A 21,742-nucleotide genomic window follows, 5' to 3' on the forward strand; every position below is an offset into this window, starting at 1 on the left:
GTATGTTTTATTATTGCACTAGGTACCTGTCTCAAAGCCAAGCAGCATAAAAGCAAACAAACAAGCTGGTGAAATAACTATACATTTTCTGGGCTGGAATTTCAAAGACACAATCACAACAAATTTTAAAATGCACTCTATGAGTTTGTCTCATCATAAAGAAAACACTGTACCAAAAACAATATCCACCTACTGTTGTTTGCGCTTGTATGTCTCTTCAAACTAAAAAAGCTTTCGTCCAAATGCAGAGAACAAAGAAACACAAATTATATTATATCAATGTACTGCCTAGAGGGATCTATACCGGAAGAGCAATAAGGAGAAAACCAATAGCCTGACTTTGAAAACCTTGATTGCGTCTATCAAGATAGTTTACACTGCTACTATTCTAAGAACAGAACATTTCAGCGAAGTGTCTATCATTACCATTACGCTGGTACACAGAAGAATGGCCACCTTCAGCTATCCTCACCGGCCTCAGCCATTAAAGCCATTATCAAGATGGATCACTGTCATTGTCTTTTAATGGATAGGTGACCCATGTAACATGTGTGCACATGTGTGTGTGTGTGTGTGTGTGTGTGTGTGTGTGTGTGTGTGTGTGTGTGTGTGTGTGTGTGTGTGTGTGTGTGTGTGTGTGTTTGTTTCTCCGCGGTCCCAAAGCATGTTAAAACTCATCAAGGCTCATTGCTGGTCCCATGATTAGCAGAAGTTTCATGGCAATTCACGGAGCTCCATATAACACAAGCATTCTCTCTCTCAAATTAATTAGCTTAAATTAGATGTCAAAATGCTTAATTATTATGATGAATGTTTTATTGCAATAATAGTGAGAGGAATTAGAACAATGTTAAATCGGGGCGCGCACACTCAATGCATAGTTGTCACAGAGAGTAATGGGTATAATTCATTTAATGGGAACAAAAATACCCACAGATCTTAATAGCAAGGACAGAGAATGTGTGTGTGACAGAGAGAGAGAGAGAGAGAGAGAGAGAGAGAGAGAGAGAGAGAGAGGGAGAGAGAGAAAGAGCGGAATAATGAATGCATACGAAAATGCAACTCATCTCCCTTTGTCGTATTGAGCTAAATGAGGAAAGGCTGGAGAGTTTCTCTCAGCTCGGCTGTATTTGCCTTGCTGAACACAGAAGCCCACTTTGAATAGAAATGAAGACAAAGCCCTCTCACAGTAGAGCTATGAATTGATAATAAATTACGTGAAGGCTTTGACAACAGACATAACAGTAAGAGGCAGTAATGACTTAGCCCTTCCCAAATCAAGAACAGCTGAGTCTGATATTCGTCACAGTCACCTGCAAAACTCAGCTGGGATCCTTTTTGCCAACTTTATTCTAATAGAAATATCTAATCATGTTTAGTGGATTCCACTGTTAGACATATGCACCTGAACATTTCAGGTCACAACCACTTATAGCCCAAGTCATCGCTAAAATATTGGACTTTTAAAAGGCAGAGCCAGTGTGTTGTCATGTTTAACTCGCTCAACTATTAACCCTCATTCTATCAACATATTCAACATTGACTACCGACTGTTGCATCTGTGTCTGTAAATTACCATTAGCATTAGCAAACATTACATCAAACATTAAATTTATCTATTAAAACGGCTTACTGCCGGCTGCATTGGTATCTTAAATTGTATTTAAAAGCACTCATTTAAACAGAAAAACAGAAAACAATGATAAAAAGCCATTAGGAATAAATGAATTGACAGTGTCGTAAAAAAAAAAATTGGAAGGATAGAATAAAGCACCTGTGAGAGAGTTAATCATGGATATTTCACATATTCCCTGCCCATTTTCTAAAACAATTAAAATGTGTTCACAATTCCAGGCCTCTTGTTTCCGTTAATTTATGTATGTTAGTAAAATCAAGTAGCATGATCTTGAAAAGCGCCTAGTTAATCTATCACAGTGATCTTTGAAGTTTGAATTGTTATTTATGTCAAATTTGATTTATTGTTGATGATTTGTGAAGCTCCGTCTGGAGACACAAAAGGCTTCATACACCCTGTTATCAAATATGCAGTAGTTCTCCCCAAGACCTGTAAACAGGCTTTGATGCTGAAAATCGGTTGAGTTCAATTTGAACTCCTCAGTCTGAATGTGACACTGAAAAGTGACATATCTGAAAGATATTTGCCACAATTGTGCAACTAACTACTGATTTTCCCCAAATCCAATGGCACCAGGATAACCCCATTAAATAGTATGTGAAGAGACTTGATCAAAACTGGCACTTTTCATATTTTTGATTAGGCTTAAATAGCAGTATGTAGGTTAGTAAGACTTTGGCCAGCCACAACCTTTACCTGATGTTTCATCATGCCATCATGCTGTCATATACTTCTCCTGATCAGTTAAGAACAAGAAGATTGCAACATGGCCTCACTTCCACTCAAAATGTCCTTGAAGTCTTAGCTTATCAGACGCAGCCTTGAGGTGATTGACATTTCTGAAGTCTACCGCCATCCGTTAGTTCAGTTCAGCTCAGTTGTTAACAGGTTTTTGTGTGGGGAATATATGGTGTGTAAAGAGCTGCTGTAAGTGGCAAGAGGCCCATTGAATGGGTTCAGTAATCATCTCTCTCTGTTCTTATCCAATTACTGAACAAATAGAAAAAAAATCCAGTGGCCATGAGCTCCTATGATTAACACTCCTCTGTATGTTCTCCGTACTGAAGAGAAAGAAACACGTTCATTTGCAATTGACTGCGAGGCTACATTTAAACAATTGACAATATGGCAATTTTGCAGCATGATACATGATGTAATCCTAATTATTAATCCATGGAAAGAATATGAATAGTGAGCCTCAGGTTGCATTGCTGCTCTACTTCATTTGTAATACACAACGGCAGATTGAAATAACTTGATCCAATTGCAATGTAATCTTTAATTACATTTGCAATAGACTGCAATTAACTAATGCAATAACTCAATACAATTACCTCTTTAAAAGGACAGTTGTAGACACACATAAACAACAACGGTGTTTCATCCTAAACCAGCATTAACACAACTTTAAACCAAAATGCCGGCCTCATCCGATTTGTCTGATCCCAGCCGAGTTCAAGTCAGGCCTTAGATGATAACACCTACGTTTGGTGGTTGTTTAAAGTACACAGTGTTGAATAGAACAGCTCATCGTATGCAGTGTGTGTGTGTGTGTCAGTGTGGAGGGAGGGGGGGGTGAAGGGTGCATGCAAGTCAGGATCATCTGTTCCTGAGGTCATGTCAGCACAATCTTTGTACTTAGGCTGCCTGACCTGATGTGTACTCCTTTACTGGTCCAAATAAGGTCTAAGCTGTCTGGCCTCACCATATGCTGGCTAATAACACCTCTGTCATCAAGGACCCACAAGCCCCTGCCTCAGGATCCAGACCCGCAGTCAACAAAGTTATGGCTTTAGAAATTCAGTAGATCGCATCGGCTCTCAAAACATGGAGAGCAATCACATCAATTTATACTGAGTAGTACAGCAACAACTTATCTGTCCTGTAAAAAAAGGCCATCACTCCCTCAAAACATTCAATCTTGTCCGTCAAAAGTAAATAACTTCATCGACAAGTTCATCACTGCAATCAGAGTGAAAAGTACTTTTATCATTACTAAGGTGAGGACAGTTAAATGACTAGGGACCATTGTCAGCATGACAGCAGATGATTTCTCTTTGTCATTTCTCATTGAGACTTACATAGAGTGACCCAATTATAAAGTCAATATCCTTCTATTCAACCCTATTGTCCAGTGTTGTCCAAACTTTATCCATACATAGTGAGGAGAGCAAAATTATGTGTAAATGAATGTTTTTGACCATCTTTGCAGCCATTTTATTATCTTTAATAGGTAAACCATCATTTCAAAGAGATAAACATTTGTTAAATCAACTTTGTTCATTTCATGTTTTATTAAAAAAAAGTATAACATCCTATATAAATGAGACCAAATAGATATATGTTTAGTTCAACAAGTAAAGCTAACAAGCCAGGTGTGGTGGGCGCAGCCACAGATACCTGCTAATTAGTGCTGTAACGTTATATAAATCAAAAATTATAGAATTTCACTCACCAAAAGAAAAACTGGAGCACAGACCTTTTCAATCAGTCAATCAATTTTTTTGTGATATGAAATTGTTCCTGTGTCCAATGTTTTCTTAAAACAAGTTGCCAAACGTAACCTTGAACCAAATTATAATTTAAATCAGAAGCGATATCTGATATAAGAAGAAGTAAGAGGATTACAAATCGACCAAACCAACGTACAGCACTAAAGGTAAACTGGGTCTAAATCTTGTGACTGTGACGGCTGTATCAAAGGATTCTCACCATTATTTAAACAATTCAGTTAACTATTTTAACCTGTACGAGTAACTATGTACTTATGTTTTTCTACTCATTAAAAAAATGTTTTCTTTCATCTGTCATCCCACTTTTGCTATTCCCAAATAGCTTCACAGTTTGTCAGTGGTCACTTTCCTTGGACTTTTTAAAAACAACATGTGGGGTTGTTTTACGCTAACTTGAAAACTTTCCCAAAATCCAAAGAGGAAACTACTGATGATCGTATCAGTTCGCTGCACTTATTGTATTCGTATTTGTTTACTGCACTTATCCTATTCGTAGTAGTTTGTAGCACTTATTGTATTAGTATTAGTCTGTTGCAATTATTGTTTTCGTAGTAATCTGCCTCTGCACTATACTTTTGCTCTGGTTTATGCTTTAAGATGCTTGTTTAAGAAAGGAGATGCACTTATGACTTCTGGTGACTAGTAGTTCTCTTGAATACCTATGTTGAATACACTTCCTGTAAGTCGCTTTGGATAAAAGCGTCTGCTAAATGACTGTAATGTAATGTAATGTAATGATGTGTACATGCTTGATGGGGTAATGCTGCTGATGTTAATTAGGGAACCAGACACGGCGTTGGAGGAGGGATCCTCTTTCATTTCTATGAAAGTTGCTCAGTGGCGCATGAAGCAAAAATGGCTCCACTGCCGTTATAAAATGACATGGATCCTCCATGCTGCCTCTGCATGCATTGTATCCATAGAGCAAGTGCACTAGCGTTTATTTTAACCTGGCCTCTCAGCTGCTCAGCCTTCCGCTCATTCATATGAACAGAGGAAGAAAAAAAAAACTTTTAGTAAATGATACAACATTTAGGACCTAATGATTTGAATAAGGTTTATTTAATTGTTTGTACTGGGAAGTTGATTTATCTTAAAATATATATATATAGCCACTCATTTACACACTTTTTCCCAATGTCTATGGGGGAAAAGTATTTTTTGGGCCCAATGGCACGACGTGATGAACCTGGCAATTGTAATTCTACGGTTAAGAATTGAACCCAATTTTCTTAGTTGCTACTTTTGCCCGAATAGTTCCCATTATAGCCTCAGTGTACCAAACAGAACACCTTCATGACATCTCGCCAACAAATGGATTTCAAGTAGTAGTAGTGCCAGTGTGAATGAAATCTACATGTAGAAGGAAGGAAAGGAGGGAAGGAAGGAAGGAAGAAGAAGAAGAAGAAGAAGAAGAAGGTGAACTGAATAGATTGAATTCTTCGGCACATTGTATATTGTCTTCCCACAGAGAAAAACTTACATAACAAGGTGCTGAAACATGCAATTACAATAATGGAGATAAAAAAAAGCACTAAGATACTTCGGAACAGATGCTGCTGTACATGTAAAGAGAAATTGTAAATGTGTTGTACCTACTAGTGTATGTATCTCTGTTGTTAATGTATGAGTTAAGTGGGATGGAACAGATGGCTGTGTTTAGATTCCAACAAAAGCATGCCTCAGCGTATCTCAGGCTCCTGCAAGAGGACCTCTCTTAGAGTAGCCTTTGAAGTTGGGATCAGGATGCAAGATTTGATGTTTGTGTGAGTTTGTGGGTAGGTGTGTGTGTGTGTGTGTGTGTGTGTGTGTGTGTGTGTGTGTGTGTGTGTGTGTGTGTGTGTGTGTGTGTGTGTGTGTGTGTGTGCTTTTCAATGAGATGTGTGTGATTTGGGTTACATCTTCTCATCTGGTCTTGGCATTATGGAGTCAAGCTTGTTTTCTTTTTTTTTCTCCTCCTTTGCCTCGCAAGTTGCTCCCACCATCTGGAAGCAGGCTTTGAAAACCAGGCCAAGTCTCTCCCACCAGAATGGCATGAAAATATACCCACATATAGTCCTGTCGCTCCTTCTCAAGTCAGCCGCAGAATACAAGCACAGATAACACATGTTGGTGGGTTGAATGAAAAAAAAGAAGAAGAAGGATTTGATAGGTCACGGGAGACACAAGATGCAGCTTCTAAGGGTGAATGTATACTTAAAAATGCATTTAGATGAATTTGTTTTGTGGTAGGGTTGAATCAAAATCCAAGGGAGCATGTATAAGACTGGCAGATGTCTTCTGTATCAAGGTCAAAACTCTACAAACAACACAGAGAGATATGCAGGCAGTGTGCTCTGTTAAACGAGCCGGGCTGGAGAAAGAGACAGTCGGAGTGAAGGAGAAAATGGGTTCAGAGCTTCGCTGCCTTGTTTGTGTAGTTAACTTTCTGCTCCCGTCAGCGTGGAGGAACTCCATTGACTCCTTTCTTTAGCAGGCCGGGGTCATTTGCATAACCTATTCCCCTCTCTCACTGCCAGTCGCCTGAGCCTCTCCATCGGTCTCTGTTTACTGTGCGACCGGGGCCACGTTGGATAGCTCCACTGCTGTGCCGTGTCGATTCCCTTGTCTGTGGCTGGGCTTTAATTGCCTTGGTTTTATGCTGGGTCAGGCTGTGTGCGGTACACACTCCTTAGTAGGCCTCATTGTGCCAATGACCTTTAAATTGGTGTCTCTCTCTCTCTCTCTCTCTCTCTCTCTCTCTCTCTCTCTCTGCTGGCATTGAGTTTCTTTGCCTTTTCTCATATGTGTTTACTGTATTTATGTATATATACTATATTTATGTGGACATGAACAAATGTACAGTACAGTTTACAGTATCCCATAATGTCACTATTACATTATTCACTACAAGCCAGTTAATGGAAAGGATTGAGGGATATCTAATTTTAATAAAAAAATTTGCAACATTTCAAAAGTTTGTTTAGATTAGCCTGACAATTGAACGGAAACACAACTATTGGGAGGTGTGAAACTTACAGCCGTGCAGCTCTCTGACTGTCATTAGTGACACAAAAAGTTATTAATGACTGCCAGATTCAACATAAAGAATACAAATCAATCAATGACGAAATAAATATATAAAGGGAGTAGTGAGCGAGTGAATGAGAGAATAATTTTGGACGCAGCAGTGAATCTAATCATTGCAATGAATACAATTGCAGTAAATGCATTACTGCACAGTTAATCTCCAGCTGCACATGCTGCATGGGAGGTAATCTGTATACTAAATAAACATCTACAATTTTCTGTAGGGGACAAATTGCACAGTATCTCTTGGAGACAAGGAAAACATGTCCCCTCCGTGGTCACATATTTGTTTCCCTTAATCTGTTATGAATCACACCAGCTGCTGCACTGCTCTCTATGGATGGAGATTTGCTGTCAATACCCCAAAGGGTGATGCCACAGCAGGTGTTCTACCTCTGACATATGATGCAAAACCGTGGCTGACATCACTTGTGGGGCTGCCATAGGTTCAAGACAGTATGTTGCTAAGTTTCAGCCAACAGAGAGCATCGCAGCAGCAGTCAGGTGCCCTGATAGTGGTTCACTGTGGATTCTGAAATCTGGGATATTACCCCTGCCTGAAGAGCTGAACGGAGGCTGCATGCATTTTTCTTTATAATCTTTTTTCTAGTTGAAGTTGCCCAATCATAATGACACCAGTGCTGTGGCAAGCTGAGAATCGGGAATAGTACAAGGTCACCACTAGCTGTGTTGTGAACTAGTCTATTATGTGGTGGTGATCAATGAACAGGGCATGTGAAACAAGTTGGTAATGAGGCCTGGAAAACATAATTAACTTGTGGTGAAACTCTGACTTATGAAACTGGCATGTTCTGACAATTACGTAGCACTGGCACAGGTAGGAACTTGACAGAATGCCATCTAGAGTAGTGGAGCAGCAAACAAGATCAAAGAATCAAACATCAAGGGCTGGAAAACTCCAGGATGCTGTGTATCTGAAGAACCACCACACTCCTCTCCATTGTGTTCTGTGCATCTCTGTTCCCACTTACATGACCTCTTTTTACTCTTGACTGACTACTGAAAAGGTAAAGTGACGATGCCAAATCCACTTTCTTTAAAACAATCGGAAAAAGAAAGAGGAAACAGATACATGAAGATGTGAGCTAAGTAGTAGAAATGGACTAAAATTGTGTTGCCGGCCTTTGTAAATCATAACCCTGTTAAAGGACACGTCGCTCAGGGGTTAAATTTGATTGGGGCTGTCCGTGACTTTTCACATATGCTCATCTATGTTGGTGACGGCAGGTTATTTTGCCAGGGCTACAGGGGCCAAAATTTTTTAAGTGTAGCCCAAAATATAATTTAAAATGCTGTGAAGCTGTCAAAGTAAATGCAGGTCTCTTAATAAAATGTAAATGTGTGCGTGTGTGTGTGTGTGTGTGTGTATGTGTGTATGGGTGACTCACAGCAGGAAGAGAAATGGCATAGCGTACACGTCCAGATGGAAAAAAACTAAAACAAAGGAGAGGGCAAGAAGTTTACCGATAAAATATGATTTATAATATGAAATAAATTTGTCTTCATCATTCTCTCCTGGCATTGTGTCCAATATAATGTTAGGTGTTTGGCCAGCCAGTACCCAAAACATTACTTTATGTTACAGCGTGCAAAAATGAACTAGATCGGTTATTGTAATGCATGTGAAAACTCTGACATTGATGTGTCGAGCAGCGTATCATAAGTTTAAAAAAAACCCAATTTGTTCATTTTTATTGTTTGTTTATATACAACGATTGGAGAAGTGTGCATCACTGACAGATGTTGCAATAACAAAAATGGCAACAATGCAAGTGTCCGGCTGTCTCCGTCCCTCACGTGACCCTAACCTTGCAGGTTGCAGGGGTCCACTGAGAGTCCCACAGAGTTATAAACTAGCTGGGCACTGTCCAAATGTAAGCTAACCGCTTACTGGCTCTAGCTTAATATTTAGTTAGCAGAAGAAATTGTGGTTTTGATCTTCTCGTTAGATATCAAAAAGCGTATTTCCCAAACTGTCAAACCTTTAAGTGAAATACACAGCTGATGAACCAGATTGTCAACCTGACCAAGCTACTGATTGGTGTTTTACATGTCACACAAGAGCAGTTAAGCAGTGTGATGGAGGTTCAAGTGGTTTATCGTACAATTTCCTGAGTAAAAGATTAGCGTTGTTCTCATTCACGTCCGTAATATATTCATAAAGTTTTAGATTTCCAGATTTTTGCTGAACTTGCCTTCCCCATCTTGGCACTGCGATATAGCCTAGCCTTATTTCATATTGCTTTTCCTTTAATATCAGATGGAATGATAAGGGTATGAAAGCAACAAGCAACATACGCATTCTGAGCCCATTGTGATGTAATTGCTGTGTAAATGTATAGGACAGTCGTCTTATCTAGCATGATAACTGGGGGGGAAAAAAGGTGATTCAAAAAAACAAATGTGTTTCTTTTAAAAAGGACATGATGATGAAAATATCGTTAAATAGATGTACGGTGAGGTAATGTGCATTTGTTTACAGCTCAAGTGGAGTCACGTTATGTTAGAGGATGATAAAGTAGAAAGGGACATGAATAATGGATGAGGCAGGGGTTGAAGAACAGATAGGTGCAGGGTGGAAAAAATGATTAATGAATCCCTGTGTTCCTAAAAATTAAGTAAAAGCGGAGATTAGATGCTATTGAAATGATGAAATGTATATGAAGAAAAAAACATATTTCTGTGTATGTATTCTATAATAACCTTAAATAAACTCAGCATGGGCAGACATTTATGGGTGAAGCCATGCATACTGAATGCAGCATAGTTAACATTAAAGGATTGGATTAGTAGATACCACGACAAAGACAAGTGGGTGGGGAAGAAAAAAGAAAGTAGGCCTTCTGTGTAATAAAAAAAACATGCATTCAAGTTGTTTTTCTTCAAACTGCCTTCAACCTAAAGGTCACGATAATGGCTCCACGCACTATGAGAACTGTCAGTGCTCAGAGTTTGTCATAAATAAAAGAGGCTCACATTATCCCTAGATGACTCCTGGGTATTATAAAACTACAATCCTTCAACAACATGTGTTCCTGGAATTAGTTCTTCTATAGTATCTGTCTAAAGCTCATGGAATCAGACCATTAGTCCTGAGGATATTCATCCATTTTGGCATACATCTGTTTCATTCTTGACAGTACCATAACAATGTCTCAATGTATCTCTGCTGTCTTGTGAAAACTAAACTCTGGTGGTCCTGTATTATGTTGAATACATTACAGACCATTTGATACGACACAAGTGTGTGGTTCAGAATACTGCGCATGTCTTTGAAACATGAAAAGAGGTAGTTGGGTTGGGAAAATGGACTGTACGTAAGGCTGCAACTGTTTTTCCTTTTTCTTGTTTTGAATTATTCCACCAATTATTTTCTCAATCAATGGAATTTTTCTGCAAAATTGTAAATTATTAAAAATTGAGGCCTTCAAATTTTGTGTTTTATCTGACCAACAGCTCAAAACCCAAAGATCTTCAATTTACAACAATATAAAAATAGAAACAGAGTTGCATTTGGGCTTGAATATTAATGAAACAATTTAGCAATAATCAAAGTAGTTTCTAAAAAAAATCTGACAGCCAACAAATCGATTAATCGACAGATTTCTGGAGTTCTAGCTGCCTCACTACAGCCTCATTGTAATCTCCTGACATAACTTATTGTACTTATTAGACCCACTAAACTAAAAAACATACTTATTCAATTTTACATATATCACTATCTAATTTCAAAAATATAAATATAAAATAGCAGGTTGCTGAGGATTATTGTTCCGCAAATTGACGATTAACCTGTTCCACATTTTTTCGGTTGATAAATACTTATTTTTGTTGATAAATTCTCAGGAAAAAGTGAAAGATGTGCTTTTAGAAACAAATCACACAATCATCCAGTAAATCACACACTACATCCTTCCATCCCTCTGTGTTTTGATACCCATTCACTATTTTGTATATTCAATCGTTCCTTCATCTACTCTTTCACACGTTTTCAGTGTTACCTTGCTTGTTTTAGTGGTCGTTAGGAGGCACAGCAATGTGTTAAGTCTAAAGACGTGCAAACAGGATGATTCACTCACTTCTTTCAAGTGTTCAGGGAGGGAGAGTCCTCTCCATCACTCAAGTTATCAATCACATAATCCTCCTTTAATCAATTATTTGCGTGCTGTATTTTGAATTTATAAAGAACTATGACAGCCCCAAAAAAATCATTATTTTACTTCCAGCCTCAGCAGCATAACACCAAACACAACAACTCCCCCAAAAACCTACCCAATAAAAAGGTTTTCTGTGGCTCCATTTAAAACAGTCGACTCCTGCAGAGGCTGAATAAGTGCTATCTGCTGGGTAACTTTGTCAACATTATAATCATCTTTGATTGGTGTTTCGTCGCAGTAGAGAACACAACAGATGCTGCCTCATTAACCATACCCAGTCTTGTCTGAATGCACACACACACACACACACACACACACACACACACACACACACACACACACACACACACACACACACACACACACACACACACACACACACACACACACATGCAAGAATCTGCACAGGAAGGGGGCGTGATGGATTTAAAATGAGGTATTTCAGAGTTTTTGTGTATTGCAGTGCAGACTAAAATGAACCTAAAACTCAACACACCTTTAAATATTCTGCATATATGTAGTTAGACGCCCATATACTGCATTTAAACTATGGTTCACATTAACACAAACAACATCAGCACAGCACAACACACACACTGGACCTTACCACAGAAACAGCACACCCAGAGGATAATGGATTAGTATGGATTAAAGAATAAGTGTGCCTGTGTGTGTGTGTGTGTGTGTGTGTGTGTGTGTGTGTGTGTGTGTGTGTGTGTGTGTGTGTGTGTGTGTGTGTGTGTGTGTGTATGTATGTGTGCATGTCCTATATCAAGCTCAGCTAGTCTTTTTAATACAACAAAAACAAAACATTTCCATTATAAAGACACCATGTTTAATCTGTCACTTGAGAAGTGGGAGGGTTTACCTCCAAAGTCCCCAACACCAATGTCCACAGTAACACATACAATCCAATTGAGTCTATGTATCTCAGCAAGAAACATATCTAAATGTACTTTGCACTACAAAACTCCCTCTGTGCTCAGAATAGACTTTTTGTTTGTTAAACGTCTCTTGACTGTTACAATAAATGAGACGCTTTGTGGTGTTGAGCACGGACTTGTTTAAGAACTGCTTTGGGCGATGAGCCCTTGGACCGTCAGATTACATGAGTGTGTGCCCCCGCTAAATGCAGGCTGTTTGGGATTTTAATAATGGATCAATAATGCATGTAGTCAAGATTACTGTAGCGCATACTGGAAAAGCCAATTAAGTTCTACTCAACATAATTCCTTTCCTCATGTGCATCTCACTCTGTGATTCTCTCACTTTGCTTTTGGGGGTCACATTTGTAAAATTTGTAAAAAATGTGTCAAAACTCAAAACTATAATTAAGAGTTAGATCATGTATTAAGTATTCCATGTTATTTATGAATGCCATACAAACAACTTTAAGTATTCATTAATGAAATAACATGAATGAAAAGCTGGTATTTGTAACTCCAAATAGCCAACAGTCATATACAGATTAAGAGACATTGGGCCCCTGGACACATACACACATACATGTGAAAGGCACCCAACTTCTTCTACATAGATACAAGACAACCAGACTGAAAAAGACAGATATTACGTTTTGTCTCTTTGAGGTGAATTTGTGTTTCTTTGAGGTCATTTTATTTTATAAGCCTGTGGCTGGTAGGCCTGCTCAATTATCTTTCCTTTTTACACTCCTCTGGCCTCGCCTCTGTCTATAGCTTCTTTGCGATCTTTCTCTTCAGGCATCCTTATGTTTGCCACTCTCACCCTCCTCGCCCTCGTCATCTTTGTCCTTTATCAACACCCCCCCCCACCCCCCTCCTCTCATTCTTTGGCCCACTTTTGTCCTCCCCAAGCCACATCTCTCCCTCTCTCTTACATCTTTGCGAGAACTATCTCCCCTCTCTCCTCCTCTCTCTTTGAACCAACAGTATGGAAAACACGGATGAGCACCACCACCACCCCTCCCAATCTCAGTGACCTGACCATCTGTGACTGAGAATTCCAGTCTTTAACTACACCCCCGTCAAACCGGTCTCCGCGGCTACCGTGTGTGAAGCAGCGCCGGCGATGGGGACGAAGAGGAGGGGGGGGCGGGCTGTGCTAGAGCATGGGGTAAGCTCCACTCAAAGCTGTCGTAAACACCACTAATGCATCCCTAAACTTGGGGAATCTCGTGCGCCTCCATGCGCATCTGCTTGTGTGTGTGTGACACACACACACAGTCAACTAATCCCTCATAAACCTACATTTTATCGCTTACCACACCATTAGCTCAGCTGTGGCATTCTGCCTGGAGATGTCAAAACAGAGGGACTACAAGAGTCTGAGCAATTTCTTTGTTGCTCTGCGCGTAGAATCCACATTTCCCTGGGCCTTGTGAGAGATGAAAAGAATTATGTCCTTGTCAGCTGGGAAACAATGTAATATTAACTGCAAACAGCCTTTTTTTTTCTTTTGGTTTATGTACCCAAAACTGTAAAACAAGATGTAAATTTAGACACTTTGAACTGCAGTGTTTTTTTTATCATTTATAGTTGACTTTGTCATCTTTTTCAAAAGTAAGCATTAACGCTAACTTTATTTGAACTGTTTACTTTTTTGGGTTCAAAGGCACTAAAACTGATATTGATGTGATTCGTGCTTTGTTGCTTGCTTGATTCATACCACAAACAAATCTTGCAAGATGATATTTGATAGAATAGTATACATTTTCCACAGGGAGGAAACATTTCTCTCACACACACACACACACACATTCTCAGAGGTAACAGACAGGTGCTGTGTGAGGCTGTCTGCAGAGTGGCGTCAGTGACAGAGAGCGATCTCCTGGGGGGTTTGAGCTGGGGAGCGAGGTGACACTGTAACAGTCTCTGATCAACTCAGGAGCTGGGGAGGTGTTTGTGTTTGTGTGTGTGTGCATGCACATGACCTCACCTGTCACTACCTGTCTTTGCATTTGTTTGTTTGCGAGAGAGTGCAGATGTCACTGAGTGTGTCAGTTGGAACATGTGTGTGTCTCTATATGTGTGTGTGTGCGTGCATGTGTGTGTGTGTGTGTGTGTGTGTGTGTGTGTGTGTGTGTGTGTGTGTGTGTGTGTGTGTGTGTGTGTGTGTGTGTGTGTGTGTGTATTCCTCAGTTTGCAACTTACAAAATGCTTCAGCTGTCAGCCACAGACCCCGTTTCCCTCAGAGGTCTACACTCCAGATCTCAGAAGGCAACTTAACACTGAGGTTTAGTCACTGTGTGCATTTTGAATCAAATCATAAGTAAGTTTTATGAAAAAAAAGTTTATTATTCCACCATATTATTATGAGGAAATTGTTTTTTCAACAGTTGAAGGGTTTTGATTGGGTAATTCCGAATGTATTTCAAGATAAACGCTGCAATCAGGAAGCCGTAGCTCAGCCAAGTGTCAGTTTCTTTGTCACTGATGCCATTCAAAAACAGCATGACTGGTAATGAAAACTGCAGCTTCCTGAATAATTATGTGTTTTTGTGTGTGTTTTGCAGCATGCATATTTCCCATAAAACAACTGCTTTGTTCTTTTCCTACAATTATTTTATTTTGACAAACTAAAACTAAGCTTGCAGCATTAATAACACTAGCTGACCAGATAATTCACTTATTAAATGGATTGGGCTTCTAAAAGGCATCATTGCAATTTGTTCCCCGACTATACAGCACCGTTAGTCCCACGGTAAACAGAAATGCCATCCAGAGCTTTGGTTTGTTTGTAGTTGCCCTATTTTACCAACAAAGTAAATTCCCTGTTTGAACAAAGTACCTAAATATGCAAAGACTGAATAATCTTTTTCAGGGAGATAGTAAAAACATCCACCTCATGCCGACCTGCGAGTCAGTCTACTTAAGACAGCAAAGATAAACACTTGAGCGAGGTGATGAAAGGTTAGAGAAAAAATAAAACCTGAACAACATTCTTCAGGAAACGAATAGTTTCATGAAGAGTTTGCATTTTCATGGTGTCAACATCTGATTTCAGCTTGACACTGGATGGTTGTTTTTTTAGTTTTTTTACTTAATCTGTTTGACTCAGCTGTCACGATCAAATCAAGCAGCATCTTTTAAAGTCCTCCCTTTGTTTTTGTTGTATTTATTTTAAATCTTCTTTTTATTTGGTTAGGTGTCTTAATGAGGAATCAACTCTCAACCCCTAAATTTATAAATATGTCTGATGCCACAGTTTGATTTACCATCTGCCCCCATTTGGTTAATATTCATTTTTTATGCTAAAATAGACTAAAATAGAATGTTGATGACAAACATCTTGAGCTCTCTATTAATCTAATACCAAACACAAAAGTGTTTTTTGTTGTTGTTGTTGTTTCTTACAAGATAAAAACAGGACTATTTTGATCTTACATGTCGGTACAAAAACAAGGCCAGCTAGAAAAAATAATAAAATAAAATAAAATAAAACTTTTGTTTATAACATTTACAGGTCCAATCATTTGTGAATCATTGGGAGGTTTCTTTATAAGTAATATGTAATTATATGCACATTACAGGACGATAGAAACAATAGTACACAGCACAGTGCAGTAGGATGGATGTGGCTAACAGTTCATTTCAGAACTGAATTATTAGACATTATTTTCTCAATGAATTGTATTTTCTAAAGGATATTGTTATCATTGTAATAAATTCAAATTACCTGGTTTGCCCAACAGGCAATTTGCAATCTGTTGTCCAATAGCATTCCCAAACTGAAAAGTCCTAGAGTGTATGACAAAGAAAAAAATCTGCACATTGGAGAAGCTGGAACCTGTAAATGTTTGACATGCTTGCTTGAAAAATGACAGCTATTTTATCATCAAAATAGGTGGCAAAATAATTTCGGACTAATCGATGAATAAATTAGTTTTCGTAGCTCTAGTAAGTACCCATGAACTCTAAAAACCTATCTCTATTTTAGTTTTAAAGATGGCATAAGGAAATAGTATATGAATAAATGAATGTGCAGTAGTAAAGTTTTAAAGAGATAAGAATAACAGTGATGGAGAGTTCTGACTAAATAGCTTGATATCTATATCTGAAACTGTTGTAGGGTTGACCATTGGTGCTTTCACAAAAAAGTCACGCAATGAGAAATTTGATAAACAATCATCAGTAATGCACACATAATGACTAAGTGGGTAAAGGCAAAAACAAATAGAACAGTTTGGTTTGTTCAGAAAATGACTTTACAGTAATGCAGCCTTGAAAACCAGGAGAAGACAACACTCAAGCCAAATAAGACGATATATAGTCTCATATCACAATATAAATAAAAAAGCTCAGCAATTATCACATTAAACAATAAATCTGAATGGTAAAAATAACTTGGTTTTACAGAGGATATGTGCTGCACTGGTTCTTGGCCAGTAGAATTCACTTTCTGAAGTCCAGTCCAGGCAATCAGTGGAGACGTCAGAGACTGGCCAAAAAATAGTTTGGCACATAAGATATAAGAATGATATCAATCAATCATCTAATCTCTTATAATTATCGGCAAGAAAGTGAATAAGATCCCAAATAAGATGTGAAAATATTGATTGAAGGCTAAATGAAGCAAACCAAAATAAAAGAGAGTTTAAGCTCTTTGTTCATCTTTTTCGTCTTGTGCTTGGAGCCTTGGAGGGCGAGAGTATGTGTTCATGGATGAGTCATTCTGATGTGCTAATAATCCAAGGTCGCTGCGAGTTGTGTAAACACAGCGCCGCTCCCACCACCACATTCCCCTCTGCAGCGACCACAGGGAACAGCTGGCCATCATCCTCTCACAAAATCCATAGATCAGTTGCTTTACCAGAACTAGCAAATTGATTCTCGCATCGCGTCCAATTGGCAAAAGTAAAAGGTCACGATTATTAAGATTATTAAAAAAAACTGGGATGTTGTGAGATTCAGCATAGGAAATAAAGTTGGTCTAAAGCCTAATGTGCATCAATAAATGTCAACATGGCTCACACATGTAACAGCTGATTTTATTACTGGATTTAGATTTAAGAATCCGCAGTGATATAGGGCTAAGGCGTTGTAGCTGTGAGCTTACTCCACAGAGGATTAATTTTCCTGAATCCCACAAGCTTAGGGAAGAAGTTATTGTCAGTGTAGAAAACGCTGGTAGATCCTGTTGTGTATTTTTCTCCCTCGGAAAATACCAGCTGCTATTGGACGGATAATATTATCCTTTGAGATTCCCCCATATTTGTTTGTATATGCTTTATCTGGAGTATTCAGCATTTTGAATGTCTGGCAATGGTAACATCCTGACTTTTTATTTTTTGTGTCTGGGCATTTTCTGGTTTAACCATGAATATGGTTTTGAGGACTAGAAGTTTTTTTCACATGACATGATTCAGCATTTCCCCTACTTTTGAAAATAATTACAGAGCCATATGACCCCTTCATACCATAACTTCAAAGAACATTTAAATGCAATGAACAATTATGAGCAGTTATTGTTATGACTGGTTGTAATTTATTGTTAACAGTATGTACAAAACAGAAAATGAGGTTAATATATACTAATGAATAAAGTAATTGATTGTAAAAATATATAAGGTTTGTATGTGAGTTTAAACAGGATTTACAAATCTTATCAATTCTGTCTACTTGTTGAATCCTCAGTTCATTTTTTCTCTCCCTCCATGTTCTCTTAGAGAGGACCTCATTTCAATCACCTGGGAGCATTTTCCCATCTGTTGTCCCAGACGTCATGCCAACATTTACATACTTCAAATACCCAGGAGAATCTTCTGCAGTGGGAAGAGACAAGGATCTACAATTCTGTTGTACATCTGAACTGTGTGCATGTCTGTGTGCGTGACATGGAAATAGAGACGGTAACATAGAGAAGGAACAAGAGAGCAAAAGAACGATAGAGAGGGAGGAAGAAGAGAATGTGAGAGGTGAAGATGTACTCCTGTGTGCAATAGAGAATCACTCTTCCTTAGTGACTTTATTAGTAATCTGTTATAGGCTGAGTGTGCGTGCAGAAAAAGAGAAGAGAGGAGGCGTTGAGGTAAATGATGCTTAATGTGGTTACCAGGCAATGTTAGATGTGGCTGGAATAAGATAAACTGGTGTGTCTGCTGAGCTAAGAGTAGGATTGCATAGCTTGGGTTAAAGGAAGGCATTAGATGACCCAGGAATGGGAGGCCGGGGGAGGGGGGAGGGTGAGGCTTCTCTCTGAGCTTCTCTCAGCAAGCCTGTTGACGCTGGAAAGCACACTCAATCACTGTTCGCAAACCTTGGGTTTAGGAGGAGTAATGCTGATTGGGCCCCTGGTCGGGTGGACAGGCGAGCAGTGGAGCAGCTCGGTACTCTTGCCAGCGTACTTGAGGAGTTCTTTCTACATTGCACACATACAGCTCACATGTCTGGTGAGAAGAGTGGCCTGTAGATTGCCCATAAGATATCAGCTGACATACCAGCAGACTTCAGAGCAGCGTCAGATCAGCCGCCCCATCGCATTGAATGGACGCAGTTGAAATGGTTGGGGTTGTCGGAGTCCGTTCTGAGTGTTTCCATGTGAGGCACATGCATTGGGTGAGACCAATTGGGTTGACCCCAATCCACACAGGAGCAGTTAGGCTACATATCATACCTGACCTGTGAATACATGCATCCTCCTGGAAGAGCTGGAGGAAACAGCCAGGGAGAAGGACATCTGGACTATTATGCTTAAATCCCAATATGAATATACATTTTAAATAATGCTAGGATTTAATTAACTGGCACCCAAGTGTACTGTGTAGATATACACCACCTGTTGGTTGGGCCACTGACTCCTTTATTTACTCTTCTGTCTTTATGTCTTTCATAACAATAGTTTTTAATTTCAGCCTGAGCTGTGCTTTCACACTGAGCAGCATTCCTTTTAGACGGATGGAAAACATCATGTTATCGGGACTTTTAGCCTTTGTGCAAACAACCCTTTTAATTAAGACTGTTCAATTGTGCTCTAAGCTCATATTTGCAGAAGGGTGGGGGTGAAATAAACTATGCAAGAGAGAACAAGAGAGATGGGAAAAAAAATAATTTAAATGAACTGGATGAGACCAGACCAAGCAGTGCTAAAAGGCACAAGGCTCTGTTGCCAAAAATATCAAGCAGCAGCAACAGAAAATTACTAAACTTTATAATAAGTCATGTGGAAATATTACAATTGCAATTAGTTTCCTCTCACAAATGTAAAGACTCAGATAATGCAAACAAAACCCACATTTGTAAACCACAACATTAAGAGGCTACACCATCTGGACAAGGCTACAGAGGGTATGAGAGCTGCCAGACATACAACAAACAGCAGCCATAAGTTAATGCTTTCAAAAAAGAAAACTAAACACGGACCCAAATTGCATGTCAGTGAATGGTCTACCATGTAGGCCAAAGTGTGTGCTGGACTATAATCGACCATGAGCATTTTAATATGTTGAGCAGGGTATAAAGCGTGACAGTCCCATGGATAATTTTGTTGGGCAATTAAACTAGTTCAGAGGGAATAACAATGACAAATACAGCTCATGCGTGTAAAGGTAAAGGCCAACATGAGTCCTTAAGAGCCCCATAAAAGTAAATAGTCATGTGAATGTCCAGACTAGCCATCTTAATTAATAGAAGAAGCCTCCTCGTTGTTGGCTGAGCAGCACAATTACTGTACATGTCATTAAACTATCTAGGCTGCCAATCATGAGCCATTATTGTGTCACAAAATGAAAAGGTATGGGTCAGCAAAGGTAAGCAAACCTAAGCTACCAGTGTGACCTGATGGTCGGTGTCTCAAATGATAAGCAGCAATGTATTTTTGTTGACAACAGGCTGGCACAACCCAATATTATGTAATATAAAGTGTTAAGGAGGTGTTTTGGGGTCTTAGAAACAGTTTTAATAAGAATAAAAACTGCTAAAACCTGCTCTTTGTAAAATAATGGATCTATTTACTATGTACTGTGACAAACCCAGAAAGAATTATCACCAAATCCTGCAGTTCCCCTCAGCTCTACGGAGTGTTTTAGCCTCTTTCAGCTCATTGTTTTGGTTTTATGGCTCACGACTTTACTATTGTGGTTCAGTCTCAATGCTCTGAGCAGCCTTGTTTCCACCTACAGCAGGCAGCCATTTTAAGATAAAAACTCTGATAAACAGTCTATGCTATATGCTACCTGCACAGCGTTAGGGCTGTAGTGGTAAACAGAGGTAATGGTCTGGTGCGAGTTTATTACAGAAGGAATTAATAAAAAAAAAAGGCCCTGAAGATACATTTCTTTTCATCAAACAGTAGTGCAAGTGTCAAAGACAGGGAAAACAATTAGAATATGTTGCTGGGGACTTAGATGGCATTTTGCAGACTGGCTAGTTTGGTATAGTATTTTTATTTAAAAAATAATGAACATTTTAAACACTTGTTTTTCACTGGATGGACACTGAACAAACACTTTTCCCAAAACCAATCTTGTGCATTGGGAAGAAATTTTCAACTGGTTTGAATTCACATCCCCCACAACAGTGGAGCAACGGACACAACACAGCATCCTCGTCTTGAACACAACTCTCTCTCCATTGCGGTCGAATCTGATCGGCATCTTGAGCTTGAGAACTTTGGCTCTGCATTCCATGCATTTATCCACACTGTGTATTGTGTGCGGCTGGGTGAACCAGTCCTTGAACCCTGTTCAGTGACGGTTCAGTACAAAGACACAAACCATCAAAGCCCAAGAAATTAAACAGTCACTCATTTTTATTGTCTCATATTCCCCTTTTTGTATCAATGCTGCACCACAACTGAGGTTCTGTAAATGTAGTGTACATTCTTTTAGCTTGTGATTTGTTGCTCTTGTTTCTATGTTGACTGTTTTCATAGTTTTAATATTATTTTTGGAACACTAAGCTCAATTAGAAACATATTCCATCTGGGGACTGACTAAAACAAAACAAAATCTTGATTACTCTAAATCCCAATTATGGAATGATGGATTGGACACCCCCATAATGGGCCACTTAGGACATTCTGATTGGCCACTTCCTGTATTTAAGATGTCTGCTTTGGGGGACCAAAGTTCTTTCTCTAGCCTGACAAAATGTCCCTTCTGCAGCAGCAACCAGCACTGGCCCCTTCAGCACTGGCAACTCAAATCGAAATTAGAATGACTTAAGGAAAACTTATCTAAAGACAAATTTAAGGAGGACTATAGAAGTTTACTAAATGTGTACAGATATAGAAACTAAAGTACTGCAAAAAAAAACCGTAATAAATTAAGATTATGATGTATAAATGAAAAAAAAAACCACGTGTCACCATTTATGTATTTGCTGATGTAAATGTGCAACGTTCATCAGAGCAAAAGGTTGACATTGTCA

This window comes from Anoplopoma fimbria, chromosome 9 (genome assembly GCF_027596085.1).
Source record: "Anoplopoma fimbria isolate UVic2021 breed Golden Eagle Sablefish chromosome 9, Afim_UVic_2022, whole genome shotgun sequence".
In the NCBI taxonomy this organism is placed as follows: Eukaryota; Metazoa; Chordata; class Actinopteri; order Perciformes; family Anoplopomatidae; genus Anoplopoma; species Anoplopoma fimbria.